The sequence below is a fragment of the Cygnus olor genome, chromosome 1, assembly GCF_009769625.2.
Source record: "Cygnus olor isolate bCygOlo1 chromosome 1, bCygOlo1.pri.v2, whole genome shotgun sequence".
Classification (NCBI taxonomy): Eukaryota; Metazoa; Chordata; class Aves; order Anseriformes; family Anatidae; genus Cygnus; species Cygnus olor.
In genome coordinates this window covers 40,908,165-40,928,450 of record NC_049169.1, presented here as the reverse complement: position 1 = coordinate 40,928,450, position 20,286 = coordinate 40,908,165, and the positions used below count along the sequence as shown (strand labels likewise).

General features: G+C 43.1%; 1 protein-coding gene across 2 annotated transcripts in view; it reads left to right on the top strand.

Moving 5' to 3' along the window:
* The window catches only part of OSBPL8 (oxysterol binding protein like 8), a 90,854-nt gene that overhangs the window by 9,201 nt on the left and 61,367 nt on the right, over positions 1 to 20,286 (top strand). The gene's annotated exons all lie outside the window — the stretch shown is intronic.

Here is a 20,286-nt window from a genome sequence, read left to right as displayed (position 1 = left end):
CCTTTGGTCTGAGTATAGCATGCCAGGTTTTATCTAAATTTTGAAAATGTTTCATTTTGCCATTTTGAGCTGTAGAATTGAGTAACTGGTCGTGTGCCAGCAGAATTTAATATAGAAAACCTTTGGGAAGGGAAGAGAGGGGTCTGTGCATCGGAAGTCGTCATTTAGATCTTGTACGGGGGAGCCAAGGTCAAGGTCCTCAGGCAGATATTTCAGGATCAATACTGGTGCTCAGACTTAGGTGTCTTCCAGCTCTGGACAGCGGTCTCGGAATAGGACGTGCTCTTCTGCTATTTGATTTTATTATGGGCAGAGCTCACAATGCTCTGTGCTTCTCTGTGGTATCGCTGCTTTTTTCTGATTGTTGTTTTCTCGTTGGAGCAGCTATGAAAGATAGTGACACGGGGCCAGCGGGAAGAAGGAGGATTGAAGAAGGCTGTAAAACTCTTACCTGAAGCTGCGTGTAGGGTGAGCTTAGCGTGACTGCGTGCCCAACCGTGCTGCTTGTAGCTGACGTGTTAGGTGCTTCAGGTGGGTGTAACGTGCTCATCACTTACCTCTTGTAAGTGAAGAAGACTCGCACAGCTTTCCTGAAGAGCAGATGTGCATACACCAGGTGGACCTTCCCTGTCCAGAGTCAAAGTGGCCTTTTTTCTTCTCTTCCGCGCTGCTTGAGTGGGATGGTGAGGACCCTCCACGTGTTAGTTTTATTGAGGAAGGGACATCTGGGATTGTTTTTTCGTGTCATATACAACCTGCCGACTTTTTCCTGCAACTCCAGCTAAACTGCCCGTTCTGATTTCCCTGATTCCTTGTCATCTTTCTCCTGCCTTGGTCTCCTACACAGGTCATGGTTAACTTGCTGCACGGAATTTTCTGTCTCATTCCTTGCAACTCTGGGCACCATATGGCTAATCAAAGCTTTAGCTCTTTACAGAAGATTGCAGTTTTAGAAGGGGGCATGATCATAACCTTGTGTTCCTTCTTGATAGCTCAGACACTGTGGAGGGCTGCTAGTTTGGGGTGGGAGGATATATGCATATATTTTGTTGCTGTAGCATGGTTCTGGTGTTTTGGTTTGGTGGTGGATTTTTTTATTTTTTTACTTTTTTTTTTAGTTTTATGCTTGCAGGTGGTATAGAGCCAGTGGTACCTGCTGTCTGCGTATGATACAGACAGGGCCTGTGGAGCATCTGCTTTACTGCAAGGAGTGGCTAAGCCCGTAGAACATAATCTGTGTGTGAGCATGTATATATTTGTGTGTATAAAAAAATGTACTAGTAATACTAGAAGCAGATAACTTTTGTTGAACAGTTAGCTGACCATTGTCAACTTGGAGATCACAGCTAGGTAGGGCTTGAAGTTAACACAGTAGTAAGGGTTGATGTGACCCAAAGTCCTTCATATTATTTGCAGACTCCTTTAGAAGAAGAGGCTTTTGTATGGATAAGCAAAGCAACTTTATATAATCCCTATGATGCAAATTGTGGGCTTTGAAGATAACGCATTGCTTTGATTAGTGTCTCTTTAAAAAGATTTTCTAAATTGAGTTTGCACAATATGTGAAAAGTGGCAATTCTAAGCCAGTAGTTCTGGCTTCAATTATTTTACTAAAGATTTTACTAGATTGGCCATTTTGGCCAGGTGGAGGCTGAAAATTACAATTTTGTGATGTTTCTCTTGCGATCAAATAAAATTCTCATCAGTAATAAAAAAAAATACAGTCTTTGTGATTGTAGAGAGAAGCCAATAAGCTAATATTTGCATCTTGTTTTGTAAGCCAAATTAAGGACCCTGTGCTGTAAAGATTTGCTGCGTGGTGTTTGTAAAGCCAGTACCCTGATTCTCGCTTGCAAATAGGATTGTGGTTACACTGAACTGTCGCTGACTTGTGCTGCCGTGAGAAGAGAGTGGGTAAATCTTAATGCAAACAGCCATGTTAACATACCAGCAACAGAAACCCTTTTAAGGCCACTGATATTTCCAAGCAAAATGCAGATTCTGTCTCTTTGAATAATGCACAAAACTACTGAGCGTAAGGAGAAGTTTTAAGACAGGTTTTCAAAACTGTCAACCAGAAGGAATTGCTCTCCTTGGAGAAAGGTTCTCCTTCCATTAAAAGCGAAAGCCTCGCCAAGGTAAAGAAGCTCTGAGCGTCAAGCTTATGCTTGCTAATCAAGACAGAAAACAGCGTGAAGAGCTGCCCTGTAAAATGAGGGGAAAAGTGCTGAAAATAGATCTGAGAGTGCGAACAGACAGGTCTGTATCATGTCAGCTACTTGCAGTGGATATTAATGGTACACATTTACCGTCAGTGCTTTAAAGAGCAGTGCTTGATATTCTCCTCTATGAACATCAAGAATATTTCCTTTAGGGCCTCACGATCAGTTCGTCTCAATGTCATCAACGCCGTTTGATTCTCAGCTGGGAACAGGAAGACAAGGTTTATGTTTCTGTGAACCAGGAGGTGTAAGGCAGTGAGCCCTGTGGCGTGTCAGGTGGGTTTGTTTGTTTGTTTTTTATCTGTAGAAGACCTCTGGTTTGGTCACTGCCATTTCAGCTGGTAGGTCTCAAATTGTGCTGCTTTGCTTTTAAGAAGCATGTTTACGTTGAATTAAAACAAGCTTTAGTACTTTTTTCCTGTTTTTGGCATAAGAACAATATTTTTCTTCAGTGAACTTTTGAAAGTTGTCCTTGTATATCTTGTCGTTGATTTCTACTTTCTTCCCAAACAGAGCTTGATTTATATCAACAGGAAGAGTAGAGATCTGGTAGCTGGTTATTATTTTCAAGCATAATAAAGTAATGAATAAATGCTGCAGGATATAGTGAGTATAAGTAGTTATTTTTATAAAATAATAAAAAAGTGACCAGAACGTCTTTTGACATAATTTTGACTATTTTATTATCAAATGATATTTAATTCCTTTTAATGAAATAAAGTACAATTAAAATAAGAACAAAACTGCTTTTTCATCTTAAGTTACTTTTTCTTCTGATTGACAGATTGTTTTTCTAAATACAATTCACTTATGAACGGGACTTCTATTGCCAGCAGAAAGCTCGAAAATAGATATAGCAGGTTTTTCTCTACTTACCTTCTTTCATTGTGATTCTTCTTTGTTCCCTTACATGGATTTCTTTATTTCTGAACTCCGTTCCTTAGTTGAGCTGTATGATAAACTGGGGGAGTCTTCTATCCTCTTAGCATGTGTACAAGAATTCTGTATGCCTCTGAAATTCTTACAGTCTTTGTGATTCTCATGCTGTGGGTAGATAAAAATGATACCTTTCTAATACATCTGCTCTTCTTCAGCTTGCAACACTAACATGTTCATCAGGTTACCAAAGATCTAGTAGAAGAATCAAGCTGCTGATGGCGTATTCTGCTTTTGGAACAAGACCTGTAACTTCTCTGCAGCACCACGAACACGTGGTATTGCTGAGTAGGAATGTGAGGCTTAGGGCTCTTGAACCTTTGGGTCTTTCAGTTTTGGTTTTAATTTTAAACTTCAGGAAGCAAAAGGTTGCTGCATCTTAAGTGAAGTAGCTTGTTTGTCTATTGTTGTGGCAACTACAGATTAAAGACGATGAGTTTTCAATTTTGTCTTTTTAAAATCTGAACGTGGAATATTGTCTGGCAGTAGACCTTTTGTGGAAAGAGTACGTATGAAAGCATCGGTACTGGTGGTCACAGTAGAGGAAAGAGAAGCTAGAGTGACAGAGACTTGACATCCCTCTCCGTGGATAGTGTTAGAAGTGGTAGCTGAAACGTCTGAGACGTGACACAAGCCCGGGCTACTCATTGTAGACACTGGTGAGGGTTTTGAAAGAAATGCTTTCATTTCCAGCGTTAACAGTCAATTTCATTGCATGATTTATTTTTTTTACTGTTAGTTTCTTGTAGGCGAATAAAATATAAACTGTTCCCTTAGAGGCTATTTCTATCTTAAGTTCGGACTCGAGAAGTTTAGGTTGTCTCGAAGGACAAGTAGCATCTGTTGTGATTCATAATTCTGAAAGATGTCGGGGGAAGTGTTGGAGAAGCAAGCTCTTCACTCCTAAAACACTTTCCTGAATATAGTTCAGTGCCTTCAGAGAGGTGATGTTTGCATTTGCCCCTTTATCTGTGAACTCTTGGTGGGAGGGAAGGAAGAGAGGTTTGTTTTCGTTGTTGCGGTGTGTTGCTGGTTTTTGGTTTGTTTGGTTTTGTTTGTTTGTTTTTGTCAGGGAGCAGCTGGTGTTTTCCTCACTTGTAACTCGATATAAGCTAACCTTCTGCAGCCTGCTCCCTGTGTTCTGGTGCAGAACGGTCCGGGTAGCAGAGATTTGAGAGTAGAGAGAAGTAATTTCTGAGCAAGTGTAGTCTTAATGAAAAGTTGGAGAACATCTTGAGGGAAGGAAGGAATGCATGTGTATGTTATCAAGGTTTTAACTTGCAGTCTGAAAGCCTTCGCTAAATTCTCCCCCTGCCCCGGGCCCCATTTCCTCCAGTGTGAAGGGACCCAAAAAGTCTGAGTCTTGAAGGAGGAGAGAAGAGACAACGGGGCATTTATATTTTCACTTTAGGATGTAGTAGACAGAATTTGCTGACTTGACTCAGCATCTGCCCTCTTCTTGTGATGTGATGTTACTATTGCCATCTATACTTGAACAAAAGCCTACTTCAGCTCTACAGACTTGCTCTCCACCTTCTTACAGGGTCAGGAGAGCTTGGAATTCATTTCATGTTCTCAATTTAAAAAACAACAACAAAAAAAAAACCAAACCAACGACAACTTATTTTTCCACGTTTTTCTTGTAGCCATCTTTCAGACTCTTGCCCTGTGTTGTTAACTGTTTCAGTCACATTTGTCTGGCACTTCTAAATGCCTTTTCTCCATCTGAGCTTTGTTCTCAGGTTTCTGCTTTGATGACCGCGTTGTTTGGCATCATGCACCACTGCCACGTCTTCCTATCTTCTTTCAGATCATCCGTGGCCATAACAGTTTTATCTTCGAGCCCATGCATGCACCATCCTTTTTCTTCTTTCAGTTAAGCACATGACAGTATATGTGTTTTTCTTCCTGGCTGCTGTCCTGCCTGACTTAGCAACTCAGACACCTGGTGGCATTCTTCTGCCTTCTGCTTTTCATCACCCTCTGGAGAACAGTACTGGTGTACGTAAGGTTTGTGCATGCAACATACGTGTGTATTGTGCTGTTGCGAGATTTTAAACGTCTCTGCTTGAATTCTGTGCTGTTTAATCTTTGCTGCTTAACTTGCAGAGATCATGCTGGTGTTACAGTGTGGGAGAAGCTGCAGCGTAGGTGCTTATGTCAGCAAGTGCCTCCTCCCTCTCTCCCTCTCCAGCCAAATTACTACAAACGTAAGCTGTACAAGCAATGACAGTAATACCCCGCTCCTCCCAGTGTGCGTTATGTCCAGGGAGATCGCTATCGACATAAACGTATTTGCTAAGAAAATAACATTTCTAGAAGTCCTACTGCTGGTACTCTGGCAGAACGTAGTTGTATCAGTCTCTTCTCCAGTGCAGCCTTGGGCTTCATGATCGCAGGCATAACAGAAATGGTATTTTATTGTGTCTTGGCTTTTGCCCATCCTTCATCACCATTCCTGATGTCTCATTGCACTTGTAGTTCCCTGCAAATGTTTTGCTGAGTAGAGATGACGATAATTTTGATCTAAAGAGAAGCAGGTCGTCCTTTCTCATATGAAATGGAAGTGGCAGTATGTTACGAATTCTGACACGGGAGCATTTTGATAAGCTTGCATATTCGGTCTCCTCAGAGAACCTGTTTGAGCTAGTGTTTATATACTTGTCTTTCACATAGAATAATTCAATTAGAGGGGACCTTCAGAGACCAGCCTGAGAGAACTGCCTGACCCCTTCAGGGCTAAATAAAAGCTAAAGCACGTTGCTGAGGGCATTGCCCAAATGCCTCTTGAACACTGACAGGCACGGGGCATCAACCACCTCACTGGGAAGCCTGTTCCAGGGTTTGGCAGCTTTCTTGAGATGCAGACGAGCAGAAAGTTTTTAGCTGGGGGAGCACTGAAATTGTTGTTGAGGTGGTTCCTTAACTATTGGCTTGCTGGTGGTTGATCCATTTTGCTAGCCATTATGAAACTGACCTCTGTTGCTTCTGCGACCCTGCAGAGCTCGTGCCATACGGGTCATGAGGTGGGCAAGGGCAACTTGCAGACAGCAGTGGCCGCTCATGGGAAGTTCTGCCTGGAAAGCTTGTGGCTGATGGGCCAGGGTCGTCTTCAGGAAAAGAGCTGGAGAGCTCAGTGTGAAAGTCAAGTGCTGTGCAGGCCAATGTTTTATGGGAAGTCTGGGCCCTGGTTCCAGGGGAATTGGAAACGCAGAGGATTTAAATTATTACAGAAAGCTTGTTTGGATTTTGGTCTGCTGAAGTAAAATGCCTGATCCCATACACAGGAACAGTTTGTGGGTCTCTGTTTTGAAGGATGTTCTTCTCTCAGCTGCACTAACTTAAGACGTTTATAATTGATCAGTACCAAGGTGAAGGTCCTTACCAAGTCAGCTGGGAAGGGACCAAGATTTTGCTTTTCAAAGTGATGCATTTTGCATACCTGCTTACTACAGGTTCTGCAAATGCTTGAAGATTCTTGCAATAACCTTGCAGCATGTTCTCTGTATCGCACTATTTACGTCTAAGTTCAGGTAGAGAGAGAGGTGAGTTGTATCAAACACTGCCATCTACAGCACAACTATGTATGACAGTAGTTTAAATTAACGGCAATCAAGCTAACTCCTCATAGGGGTTAAATGCTTGAGTAGGTTTTAACTTGATGTTGAAGTTTTGGAAGACAATTCTGGGAAGACTTTTAGAGACCTTGTTAAGCTACTGTAAAGTTCTGCTGTGAGAACTGAGCATTAACTTTAAAATGGTGATAAGCAGCTCAGGCTCATTGCAGAATCAGAGATCACTTTACCTGCTTTTTTTTCTGTTAAATAAAGAAAAGTAATGTTTCTACCTTGTGTTTTAATTAAAAACAAAACAAAAAACATGAATTAATTATGTATATATTATAAATAATATTTATATTAGTATATAATATATAATAATATAATATTATATTAGTAAATAATATTTAATTATTTAAAAATTAAAAACACCATAAATTAATTTTTTAGTGTCACAGCAAATAATAATGATGATTAATGTGAAGGAATGGATGCAACAAGAAACTAGAAAGATACACAGATTTTTCTTCCATTGAAATGATGCGGCAGCCTCCAATACAGGAGGAAAAAATGTTGAAAACAACTGAAAAATTGTAATGTTACTAAATAAACAAAATTTTATACTTGTCTTAAAATCTTATAATTTTAAAGCTCAAATCAGGAAGGGTGGAAAGCAGGAAACGATGACAGTAATTTGTTCTCAAGCAAAGCTAGAGTGCTTTTGCTCTCCACCCGTGTCAGTATTTGTATTTTGACATGCAAAATAGCACTTGTTCAAGGTATGTGTACTCTGAAATGCTCTTTTAAGTGTCTGGACATTGGTGTGCTGTAATCTTTTGTTCCCTTCATTAGTTAGGGATGTGACAGTAATCTTCTATTCCCTTCATTATTGCATGATGTGGTAATGGAATAACATACTGATTGCCCCAGCTGCAACAGAACCAAGGGGTTGAAAAGAAACCCAACCTACTGTCAGAGATCCATGAGCTTCTGAATTTCATGGCAAGTCAATGTGATTTATTTTTATTTTATAAGTGGATATATGATATCCATTGTGAAGTTCCTAAAAACACTTTTGTCTCAACAAGATTAAAAAAGCACTAATATTCAACAAAATATTTTAAAAGTTCAGAACTGTTTTTGTTCAATTTAGAGCACTGTGTCGAAGTAGGAATGCTGCAGCTCTTAGAAGTAGTCTTGAAAATGGGCAGTTGCTTGTGATCTTGGGGTGTTCCTTACTATTTTAAAACTAGCTGGATTTACAGAGGTGATCTCCAAGGAGACATAACCATTCTTAAATATGCTTTCATAGTTTGTTTTTTTTTAAAAAAAAACAACTTTCAATCCATAGTCTTTTAGCTGGCTGCGAGATCTGTCTGAAGCCTTAGGTTGCAATTAAGTATTGTGGGCCAAGATTTTCCATGCTTTTCATATCTTGGAAAGAAGCAGTCACAAAAATTAAAATTCCAGGTCCATCTGCTTGTCTAGTTGTTCTGCTAATTTAAAGACAGCAGCCCTAGAAAAGGCCATTTCAGTACCATAAATCTTATGTATCTTTCCTTGTCGATACTCGATCCGCAAGGCAGAATGAATACGGGCACCCTACTGGGGCAGAATGAAGTTAAACTCCACATGCGAACTGTGCCACGTGAGCTGGCCCATGTTGATACAACCAATATCTGTCATTATGGATGGGCACAGGAGGGCAGAATCAAGCTGTGTAACACTCCTAACTTATCTTTATCCTTTGTTTCTATGCCTGTTTTTTCTGTTAAAACTTCAGTTTTGTTGGGATCAAAGAGATTAATCCCTTCGTCAACCTTAGATGCTCCAGAGAGAAACATCATTCATATTTCAGAGAGAATTGGAGAATTCTTCAGTTATTGAAAAAAAGCGATTTAGTTAAGAATTATGATTTTTACTTAATCAACAAATCCTCGATGCTAAGGAGACACTCGTGCTCTTCTTTTCTTTCTTTATTGAATGCAGTATGCCATTTTCTAGTCCCAAAGTGCATAGAGTGCTTAGCATTTTAATTGGTTTTCAAGATGAATTCAGCTTCAGTGTTCAAGGCCAAAGGCAGGGTTATGAAGGTTAATTATACTTATCACCATCTGAAAACAGTCAGCCCCGTTGTATATGACGTATTGGCACGGTGCTCTTCTCATGGGGGGGGGCGAGTAGCTTATTTCTGCATGATGTGCCTGGAATACTTGTATGTTTGTCTTGGGGAGGTGGCTTGGATGGGTAAGCTTGTTGGTTGTTTTACACTTGGTGCTTATAAGCGGCATTGAAATACCCAAATGGCTATTCGGTTCCAATCAGAAATTTATGAAGTTAATAGCATTCTTGCAGTTACCAGATCGTAACTTTATATTCTGTGTATATTTGACATAATCTTGATATGAAAAGCTTAATTTATGAATGTCAGAGGCTTCTAAAAGCTGTTGTGGGAAAGTAAAACATGACATTGCATTGAGAACTACTGATTTATCTTATTCCTTCCCAAGCTGTGATTGTTAGGAGGAGAAGGCAGCTCACCTCTCCCTGAATTCTGCTGAGGGCTGCAAAACGCAGGAAGGAAATAACTTTCTCGCAGGAAAAGTTGTGCATGCCAAGGTGTTTTTGAGACTAAGGGGCTCTGCAAACGTGCTGCTTTCATTGAAATTAATATCATGCATGCTTTTTCATGCCATTTTTTTGGGGAAAAAAAAGAAAGCATGTTTGTTATGGGACTTTTCAGAGAAGGCAGAGCTTTTAAAACTTAAAGCCTTTAGTTATAAGTATGGTGTATCTGCTGAACTTCACTGGTTTGCATTTCTGACCACTGATTTTGAATACCCAGTCTGGGCTCTCAGTCAGTGAAGGAGTAAAAATGTGGGACACCAGATTTTTCCAGTTGTCCCTTTAGCATAACTCGTGGTTGGAAACATAGCTCCAGATATTCTTCTAGCTACTTCTGCAGGAAATCTAAACTGATATATTCATTTTTCCTTCTTCTGACGTGTCAGTGCTGTGTTTGAAAATAAGTGTCAGAGACCGTATGTGCCCAAGGAGAGGGAAGCTTGACTATGAGGACGTCAGGGACTTGTCTGTTATGGCTCTGGCACCTGAACTGTCGCTGCTCAGAGCCATTTGCATAATGCAGAATGGGAGGTAGGGTTTTATTCTTTGCCTGGGTGCTAGGCTGTGAGATACGTGTGTGAGTGGCCTTCAAGGGAATCTGGTGTGTAACGTGATGCTTGGGGGCGTATGAACTGCTGTGGCAGAGAGACACGTCTCGAATTGCTTTCTGCTAATATTATCTTGGTAGTTAAGATAATGTTATCTCACTATTAGGTGCAATTTTATATATGAAAGTAAACTATAGTATGCCATTAAAAACTGATAAGACGTCTTGTCGGGTTTGGTGACCATGTTGGACTGAGGTAATGTTGAGAAGGGAAAGATATTAGGTTTTTTTTGAAAATTAAACCTTCACCTTGTTGTTCTGATGTCCCTCAACGAGCTGATTATTGAGGGAACGGAGGGTGATGGGGAAGCAGGATTCAAAACTTCCTGTTACGCGGCCTATGGGACTGCCATTCAGAGGACAGCGTTCCCTTATATCACCTGCTCGAGCTCTCTGATGACCATGTTAATCCGTTTTATGGCAAACTGAATACCCAGGACGTGAGTAGACAGGTGGGAGGGAGGGAAGAGATGCCTTGTCCATTCAGTATTCCTTGGGCCTTAATGGAATAGTTCTTCCTTTGTACAAGACGCTGGCTTTTGCTCTCTTTGTTTTCTATGGAGCCTTTCAAAGAACTTCCACGGAAGCGTCAAGGCTTTGTTTTTCTGGTAGTGCAGTGTAAAGTGACCTTACGACCGTTCTCTGGTTGTAAAGGAACAGAGCCCTGTTGTCCCAGCCATGGCACATACTTACTTTTCCGTTCGAAAGAATTTAATATCTTCTATACTAGTCCCTGAAGGAGAAGGTTAGTTGTCCAAAAAACAAGTGCGGGATCACTTGACAAGGGCTGGAACGCCACGGTGTTTGATAGTTCCTGTGGACCAAGTTGTATTGTTTAATTGCTGTTGTTCATCCTGTTAAACTAAAAGCTGTATGAAATTCCATAACACTTCCAAATCAAAGTGACTTAGTAGCTTCAGAAAGACAAGGTTGAATGTTTGGCACTAAAAGCACTAGTCGTTGCTGAATTTGTACATAGGGGATTTGAAATATATGTTCGCAACTTAAATAAAATAGATAATAAAATAATAATAAAACAGAAAACAAAGCCAAAGCAACCCTATGAAAGATCCTGAATTATAAGCACATAGAAAAGGACTGACACACAAAAAGCCCGAAGTTAGGTGCATCACCCAATTTTAATTAGGCAAACAAACAAAAAACTGAACTTGGCATAAACAATGGAAATCTAAATTAGACCAAGTCTTTTTAAAAAAACATGCTGTGTAAGCCACATGCTATCGCTACTTGTTTAAACCTGTTGTTACTTTAAGTTAGAACTTTTAGGGTTTTTCCTTTTTCAGTGTGCTTCTCTGACCTTTTGCTCTTAAATTCTGCTACAGATATCCTGTATCTTGAAATTGTGGGAACTACCTTCTAGCACTAGCTTAAAGAAATCCGAGTGAAGGCAATCCCTTATGTCACCAACTCTATTTTAATATCAAGAAGAGCCACTGCTGCTAAGTTACGGAAAACTAAATCATACTGGAAAATAAACATCATGTTCCTGTTTGAAATTCCCACCACGTTTAATCCTGCAGAATGTCCATTTCATGAAAACCTCCCGGTCACAACGTAACTGTGGTGCAGCTAAGCACAGCTCACCTGAGATTTGTTCGTCTTTGTAAAGTTTAAAAGCATGAAAGCGGGCTTACATCTTGCATTGATTTTCTATTTTATGCATCTCAGATCAGAATTTAGGATCCTAATTGGTCTCTTACCTGAACCCTGTGGAAGTCTGTTTGTTCATGGTTCTTTTGAGCAGCACCCAGAGAAATAATCTCAGTTCTGGCTTTGGTTAAACTAAGCTGCTGCTTATAGAAGTTCTGTACTGAGAGGTCTTTGGTAGCTCTGCAGAAGGAAGGATGGACGGTGTGTTTTATTCTCTTTATATTAATGTTATTCCGTAACAGTGCTTATTAATGGAAAAAATGCTTTTCCATTGTTAGCTTTTTGGAAGTCTGTAGTCCAGTGTTATCTCTAAATGAGTGTAGTTAAATGGCAGCACACTCAGAGGTCAAAACATTGAAATCTCCTTAGGCAGGTGTTATTGAATTCTCCTTAGGCAGGCGTTAGTGAGTCAGCTAAGTAACGTTTTGAGGTTTTTCTCACTGTGTGGGACCGACTGCCCACCCCCTCACCCTGCTTTTATAAAACGTAAAGTTTACTTTTGACAGGGCTGAAAATATAAGAAGAACAGTTAAAACGTGTTTGTCATCCTTTTCAGTTTTGAGAGGCAGCAAAATACACAGTGCAAAGGAAAGATGAAAAAACTAACAGAACTGCTGCTTGGAAAACTGGTGAGGCTTTGTATCTATGAGTGTATTGTAACCGAGATGTTTAAGAGCCTTTCGTCACTGAAGATATTGTTCTGCTTCATTTGAGGTATTTAAACAGACTTTCAGTGTCCCCTTATTGAGGCTTTTTCAGCATGATGGATTAGGTCTTATTACCACGTATGGCTAAAATGTTTTTCATAGGCTTGAAATAGTAAGTGTCCGTTTTATCCTTTTTAGTGCTTTGATTCTGTATCTGACAGTAACGTCTGCCAAGGGGAAAAGAGAAAAATGTTCCTTTTCGGAGAAGCACGGTTGGATTTTGTTTTGGAAAGTTCCACGCAAAGGAAACGCGGATCTGTCCCGGTGTATCGGAGCTGCAACTGATTCCACTTTGGCATCAGAAATGGAAGGAAACGTTCTGCCCCCATCCATCTTGTCTATGGAAACATCTCCGCTGACTTATCTTACTTTTTCATTTCAGAAAAAGCCTTTAACAAAAACATTGCTTTTCCTTTTCCCGTGGCTCGACTCCTTTCGTTTCCTGCACTAGTCTGCAGTCCTTGTCGGCGGCTTCATATAAACGTAGCCCACATGCACAAACTGGTGTGGCTGCGTCTGGGGCGGGCTGCGAGGATGCCCCTTGCTGGTCCTGCACCCGCTGTCCTGCTTGCAGGCCTGGCACGGCAGTGGTGGCTTGCCCTAGCTCAGTTTCAGTGATCTGCATGTGCCTGTTTCAAATAAAACACAACAATGTGGCTGGTGTGGGCGAGGGAGCCTGCAGAGAGGCATACAGCCCTGGAGGACCGGTTGTCTCAGCCTCGCCTGTGGTGCTGCAGCCTTGTACAGGTGCCAAAATCAGAGGTAAGCCGCAGGGAGCTCCGGCTGGCCTCTCCTCTCAGCACAGAGGGGTATTAATTGGAGTATCTTGGCTTCTGCTGCAAGCCTCTAACGAGATGAACCTTAGTTGACTAGCTAAGGGGGGTGTGTGGCATTAGTAGCACCTTGGCAGTTGTGAAAGAAATTCCTAACACCGTTAGAAGAAAGGCAGGATTCCCTAAATTAAAATTATTCAATTTGTCCTGTCACAGTTAAATCTTTTCTAGTTTGTCATCTTGTGCAGGAAAAACACAAGGCCAAATAGCAAATGTGCCCTCAAGTCCCAGGGTGGGGTTCTGAAAGGAAAACAGTTTGAAAGGTGTCTGACCACTTTGAGCACGTCTTTTTATTCTTCAAAGGTTGTCCTTGACCAATGTAACCTCGTGTAAGCAGTGCTAGCGTTGATAGAAGTATATCTGCGGTGAGGTCGGTTTGGCATCCACTTGGTTATTTTGTTGGTTGGTACTGCAGCGTCTTGAAATGTAAAAACAAAGTTCTAGACTTGCCTATGTAAGGTTCGATTAAATCTTCCCTACGTCATCACAATAAAGCAGAACAATTCCTGTAAATATTTTATGGTGCTTCATAGGTGTTCTCTCCTGACTCTCATTCTTATGCTCAAAAGCTATATGGAGCTTAGATAAAACTGGTTTGTGGAGGCAACGGGACTAACACTCTAGATAACTAGACTTCTTATGTGAAGAAATAGCCATTTTTACCATTAAAACCATCATCTCCTTTGAATGTTGGGAGCGAACTTGCAGAAGACTGGGACGGGTTGGGGAGCTTTGAGGGGAGCTTTTGCCCTGTAAAGCACAAAAGGGCTCCAGAGTACTTCGGATTTGAGAGGGTGTTGGTTTTCTGAACTGGAGGTGACTTTCACTACCTTCTCTGTACCCTGTCTTTTTACCAGGACAAGTTTGCCTGTGGGATGTCTGCTTAAGCAGCAATTTATTAAAGTTTGCAGTGGCTTTTCAGAAGCCTGGTATCTTTTTCTTGGCATTCATTTTCATCTATCGCTCTCAAAGTATAGCTGAGCTATCAGGACTGTGCTTCTACTTTCCGAGTTGTTTCTAGATGAGTGTTCTTTTTGTGTTTTTTTTTTTTTTTTTTAAAGTCTTTCTGAAGTGTTTCACCCTTCCTGTTTTGTTCTGTCTGAAAACAGCAATACAGAAACAGAGGAAACAGCTTTCTTTGCATGTGAGCTGTTTATTCAGGAAATGAGAAGGCAGGTGATGAAATTTGGGGTGGAAGGAAACATTTCATAAGGGTGCATTTGTTGGCTTACAACATGACATAATCATAATGTACTTGGGGGCATATATATATTTTTTTTAACAATGTTTTTTGCTCAATCTTTTGACCCTGTTGGCCGAGCACCGTTTTTATCAGTAACTCCGTCTCCATTTCTGCTTTCTCGGAACTGCTCTCAACAAACATGCAGTCCCTGGCATGAGGTGACATTGTGTCACTGGCAAGAACCTGGCCCGATCTGCAGCTTGTTAACAGGCCGTACTGGGTATGTGGATTTATGAGCTGAAAGAGGTGACGTGTGGTCTTGTGCTGCAGCCAGGGGGCTGTATTTCCTCTGCTGCACTGAATTCGGCAGCCTCAGATGGAGGGCACTGACCTCTTCACAGCTCAGCGTTATCGCTTGTCTCCCACTGTGGACCACAGTGAACCTTCACCCTGTTGTGTGACTGAGTGACATGGAGATTATTTGAGAGTCTTGGTTTGATTACCCTAGTTAGATTTAAGGCTAAGATTTTCTTGACTCTCTTAAAAACTGTCCTATTCCTATTAGCTCTTAATTTTTAATAAATATGTTGTTCCATTTTTTATAAGCACCTCTACCTTTCTCAAGGGTACTGTCTTAATCTTCCTTACGGACCTTACTGAACTGAATGCACTGATAACCACACCTGAGAAGTGCTTACCTAGGGTGTCCTGGTGGACGCCACGTTGCACGTGAGCCAGCACCGTGCCCTTGGTGCAAAGGCAGCGAATGGTGCCCTGGGCTGCAGCAGAGATCTGTCAGCAGCTGGCAGGGGGGATCCTGCCGATCCACTCAGCTCTGGCGAGGCTGCACCCGGAGCTCTGTGTCCGCTTCTGGGCTCCTCAGGGCAGGAGGGAGATGGAGCTACTAGGGAGAGTCCAGTGAAGGGGCATGAAGATGGTGAGGGGACTGGAGCACCTCTCTTATGAGGAAAGGCTCAGAGGCCTGTTCAGCCTGGGGAAGAGAAGGCCCTGGGCTGCGTCTCTCATCAGTGTCTATAAATACCTGCAGGGAGGGTGCAAAGAGGACAGCTGGGCAATGTTCAGTCGTCCCCAGTGCCAGGACAAGAGGCAATGGGCACAAACTGGAACACAGGAGGTACCATCTGAACATCAGGAAGCACTTCTTTACACATGAGTGAAGGAGCACTGGCACAGGCTCCTTGGAGACCTTCAGAAGCCGCCTGGACGTGGCCCTGGGCAGCCTGCTCTGGGTGGCCCTGCTTGGGCTGGCGTTGGGCCTGGTGGGCTCCTGAGGGCCCTGCCAGCCCCAGTGATTCCCTGTGGAGCAGCATTTCTCAGGTGCTCTTGGGACTCTGCAAGGATCTAGGGGATTTTTCTTGTACTGTTCCTGATGCCAACATAAACAACAACTAGGTTTTGTTTCTGCTACTTTGCCTGTCTTTGTTTGTTGCCTCATTGAACCCAGAAGTCGCGTAATTACACCTGTGTCATCATAACAACATTTAGTGTACTGTTAGCTGATACCCATCTTGGGCATTTTAAGTGCATTAATGTATTCTAGGCCTTAAAGAAAGAAGGCAGGCATCCAACAGAGAATAGCAGGTCCGTTTTGAGGCCAGAGCCCTGGAGAATGCTTCCCTCTTGGACAGGCCAGAGCAGCAAGCAGTATCCGTTTCGGCGTGCACTGAGTGCAGCCCATTAGCAGGTCACAGATGAGGCCGTGCACTTGCGCTATGGTATTGGAGTATAAGAGAGCTTGCTGTGAGGCTACAACAAATCACAAACAGCAGCATGGTGCAAAGGGAGTATCTGATGACTGTGGGTGATAATACTTAGGGACAAAGCTAAAACCCACCTATATTGTACAGTCTGCAAGGATTCAAGTAACTTGGTGCATTGATGAAACAGAAAACAAACATATTGGGAATGAAATACAGGTGTTAGCACGACAGGGTTTTGATCATGTGCTAAGTGGGACCTCCCTTCTGCTTTAAATATATGCCTCTGAGCTGATTGCCCTAGGTTATCGTCACAGTTGGAGAGAAATAGCTTATTTTATGGCATGATTTGTCTGACTGATACAGCTGCTTTAAAATGAGCAACACCTTTCTAAGTGCCTTTTTTTATCTCTTGTTTATAAAAGAAGCATGATTAGCTGGGGCATCGTCATATATTTCTCTTCAGGGTTGCAGTTTGTGCGCCCTTCTGAACATTTAAGGTCTTAAGAGTCATGGTGGTGGAGTAGGAGCATCTGTAAAGTAAAAGCCCCAAACCAACCAGCGAGGCAGACAACCGAATTGCCAACATTGGTGAATGTAGACAGAACAGAAAAGGCATATCATAAATGCCTCCCAAAAGCTAAAAAGGTAGTGATTTAATGTTGGGGTTGTGTTTTCAAACGTCATGTGGAATGTGTGGAACAAGGTAGATAAGGCTGCAATTTGCCAGGTCTTGCATTTTTGCCACCTAACCTTACCCATAAAAGTGGCCTAGAAGAAAGCTGGAGAGGGACTCTGTCAGGGAGTGTAGCGATGGAACAAGGAATAATGGCTTTGAACAAATGGAGTGGAGATTTAGGTTAGATGTGACGTGAGGAAGAAATTCTTCACTCGGAGCACAAAGCACACATGGGAATTAGGGCTGAAGATGCACCTTGCTTTTGTTCTTTTTCGTAAAGAATAGAATGAAATTACCTAAAAACCAGTGTTAAACCCAGGGCACAGGATGGGAGGTGCAGGGCAGTCCCTGTGGCCTAGGGGCAGCCTTTCTCTCTGGCAAGCCAAATGGCCCAGGGGAGCCAGCCCCACAAAAGGGGCCCTCAGCCCCCTCAACCCTCCTCCTTGTCCACGTGAGGGCATCTTCTAGGCCGCTCCTGACACAGCCGCCTTTGGCCACGCGTGGGCCACTCCATCACAGAGGCTTGTTGAGATCACAGCGGCCACCACTGCCCCGCCTTTGCTGCGGGCCCTATAAAACAGGCCCCCTGCAGCTGGCCCACCACTCGCTGAGCATCTAGGCCCTCTGACTGTCAGCTGGTGCAGCAGGAATAGGACTAGGAGAGCAAGGCGAGCGGCAGGCCTCCTTGGTGTGCAGCGATGCAGTCCAGCCAAGCACCAAGAAGGAAGGCATCTGACCAGAAAGAGAGGTGTCGTGGGCGGAGGGACGGTGGCACTAGAGAGACCAGTGCCCAAGGGGCCTCTGGCACCCAGCCCACAGATAGGTACAGGTGGTACCATTGGCACCGCAAGATGCAGGTAACAGGCTGGCCCCTCAGACACCCAGCAACAGGGGGCCTGGGCCTTACCCTAGAGCAGCGGTGACATAGGGCGAAGGCGGGAACATCAGAGAGACAGCCGCAGGGAGCAGAGGCATGCCCATAGTCCGGGACACAGTGCGGGACCCAGTAATGGCTCTAAACCTGAGGGCAGTGTCGGACCCGTCCATGAAAACCAAGCCGAGAGTGGCATGGGACTGAGGCATGGAACTAGATGTCCCTCTGGTTCGGCACCCTGGCCAGAAAACATTACTGATGGAAGACATCCTGTTTGGGCAGTCCCGGTCAAGGACTGGCTTAGCCTTCTGCCCAGCACTGTGGAGCCAATGGAGCTGGATCCACCGCATGTCGAGGAACCGATGGAAGTAGATCCACCTCTGCCACAACAGACCGGGGACTACTGCGGCATGTCTTTGTGCACTGCCATCCGACAGCACCAACAGCATCGCAGGAGTGCCCGGCGAGCCCCCTACTCATTGCTCAGGCTCCATTGCAAGCATTAGCTTGGGGCCACCAAACACCTCAGACATCCCGCAGGCTTGCCTGCAAGATGTCCCGGCAATAAACGGCTCTTGCCCATTCTCAGGGGTTGTGTGAGTGCTTCTTTTTTGGGGGGGGAGTGGTCTAAAGTTGCGCCAGGGGAGGTTTAGGTTGGATATTAGGAAGAACTTCTTTACTGAAAGGGCTGTTAGGCATTGGAATCGGCTGCCCAGGGAAGTGGTTCAGTCACCATCCCTGGGGGTCTTTAAAAGACGTTTAGAGTAGAGCTTAGTGATATGGTTTAGTGGAGGACTTGTTAGTGTTAGGTCAGAGGTTGGACTCGGTGATCTTGGAGGTCTCTTCCAACCTAGGTGATTCTGTGATTCCGTGTGATTCTGTTTGAAGTAGAACAGACCTAACTTACTGTTGGAAGCACCCTCGTAGTGACCTGGCTGCAGCTGAAAAATGAATTCCCTTTCCTTACGTCTGTAATTTTCAAAATAAATTTATTCTCAAAGCTGATACTTATTTGTCCTTTCTGGCAATATCCTTTTGTTAGCGATCCCTTTCCCTTCCTTGGTGTTTATTTTGGCATCTTTCAGCAGCAATATCGTTCACTTTCAGCCTTCATTTTGCCAAGTAAAATAAGCCAAGCTCAATGTCTTCTCATAAGTGAAACAATGTGGGGAGATGCAGTCCTTAACCATTTCTGCGCCTGCTTTATTCTCGGTGTCTGTTCAGACGTCAGCAGGCAGTATTTTCTCCCTTCCTCTTCTGGATACCTTCCCTGTATTGTACTGGGCTCTGCTGGTATTAGCTTCCTGATGCCCATGAAAGCCAGTGAATGCTGAGAATTGGACGCTAAGGTACGTGTCACAATGCTACCCTTGAGACTGACACGAGGAAGGATGAAGTGACTGCAGTTACGTGAACAGAGAGAGGACCAGAATACACCGGCAGTGTGACCAACAAATATCATGTATTAAAAATACCTGTTAAAAATAAAGATGTGTTGAAAACAGCTTTAGGGTGAATGTTCCTGTGTCAGGAAAGATCTGTTTATGTGGATAACTGGGCACCGTAGCAAGTCCGTGTAACAGAAGAGCTAACTGCTTTAGATATCAGTGTATACATCTGTTTGCAGTGTCACTCGTTTTTCATCCTGTTTAAAGAGAGCTTGGCGTTTCCGTAAATTGAATACGTCTGCAGCCGTCCTGGTGTTGCTGAACAGCCTGCTAATAATAGAGCCTAAAATGGGTGTGGAGGTGGAGAGATGAAAAGGATCCGCCTCCAAGAGACATTAAACAATCGTGCCTCGGTGGTCTGCATCCCCTCTGCTAGCATGGAAGCTGTGCCTCGCTGTGCCTGCTGCTCCTAGAAATAAAGCTGCTGCGAGGAATTGCTCTTCCTGTGGTAATGTTAGCTTCTGCTTTAGCAACGTGAATTAATGGCTCGTAATAATCTCCCTTCAAATTCATCTTGTTTCTAATTTAAATGAAAGCATCTAGGCATACACTTCCCAGTTACATGTCATCTCAGGAATTACTCAGGTACTTGAGTACGGTCCTCTTTGCTGCTTCTAACTGCATCATAGGGAACGCTAACGTTTCCGATTTCTTTAGCCATACTATGTCATTTTGTTTTAAAAATTTAATGCTTCCTTTTGTGTTGTGGTTGCACATGTTAGAGTAACTTAGTATTTCAGCTTGCTGTGTTACATTCATTCTACCTGTTATTCCCAAGGGAATTTTAATTCGGATATACTTCACGTAATGCAAGAACAAAAACTAGTGGGTTCTTCTGTATAGTGAGATTTGTTTTCACCAGGCTGTATTTCCTGAGGCAGGCGTTGAACCACACGGTCTTCTTGGTGCGTGTTCTCCAGTCTTCTCTTTTCCTATCTTCTTTTCCCTTCATCTTCATCTGCTTCCCTCTTTGAACCCACTGAGCGAATGGTTAGGACGTGCGCCTGCCCAGTGAGTTGTGCTTGATTCCAAACCCTTTTCTTGTCTCACCGGTGACTTTAAATGTGATGTGAGTACTAAGGCTTCTTACAGCTTCCATTCTCTATCAGAAAAGCAAATAGGAAGTGTCTAGAGAATGAGGCTTTGTTTTCCAGCTGCCAGTGTGGTGAACGCAAGCTGAATATCCAAAAGTGCCACAGAGGGTACTGTTTGGCATGAATAATGTG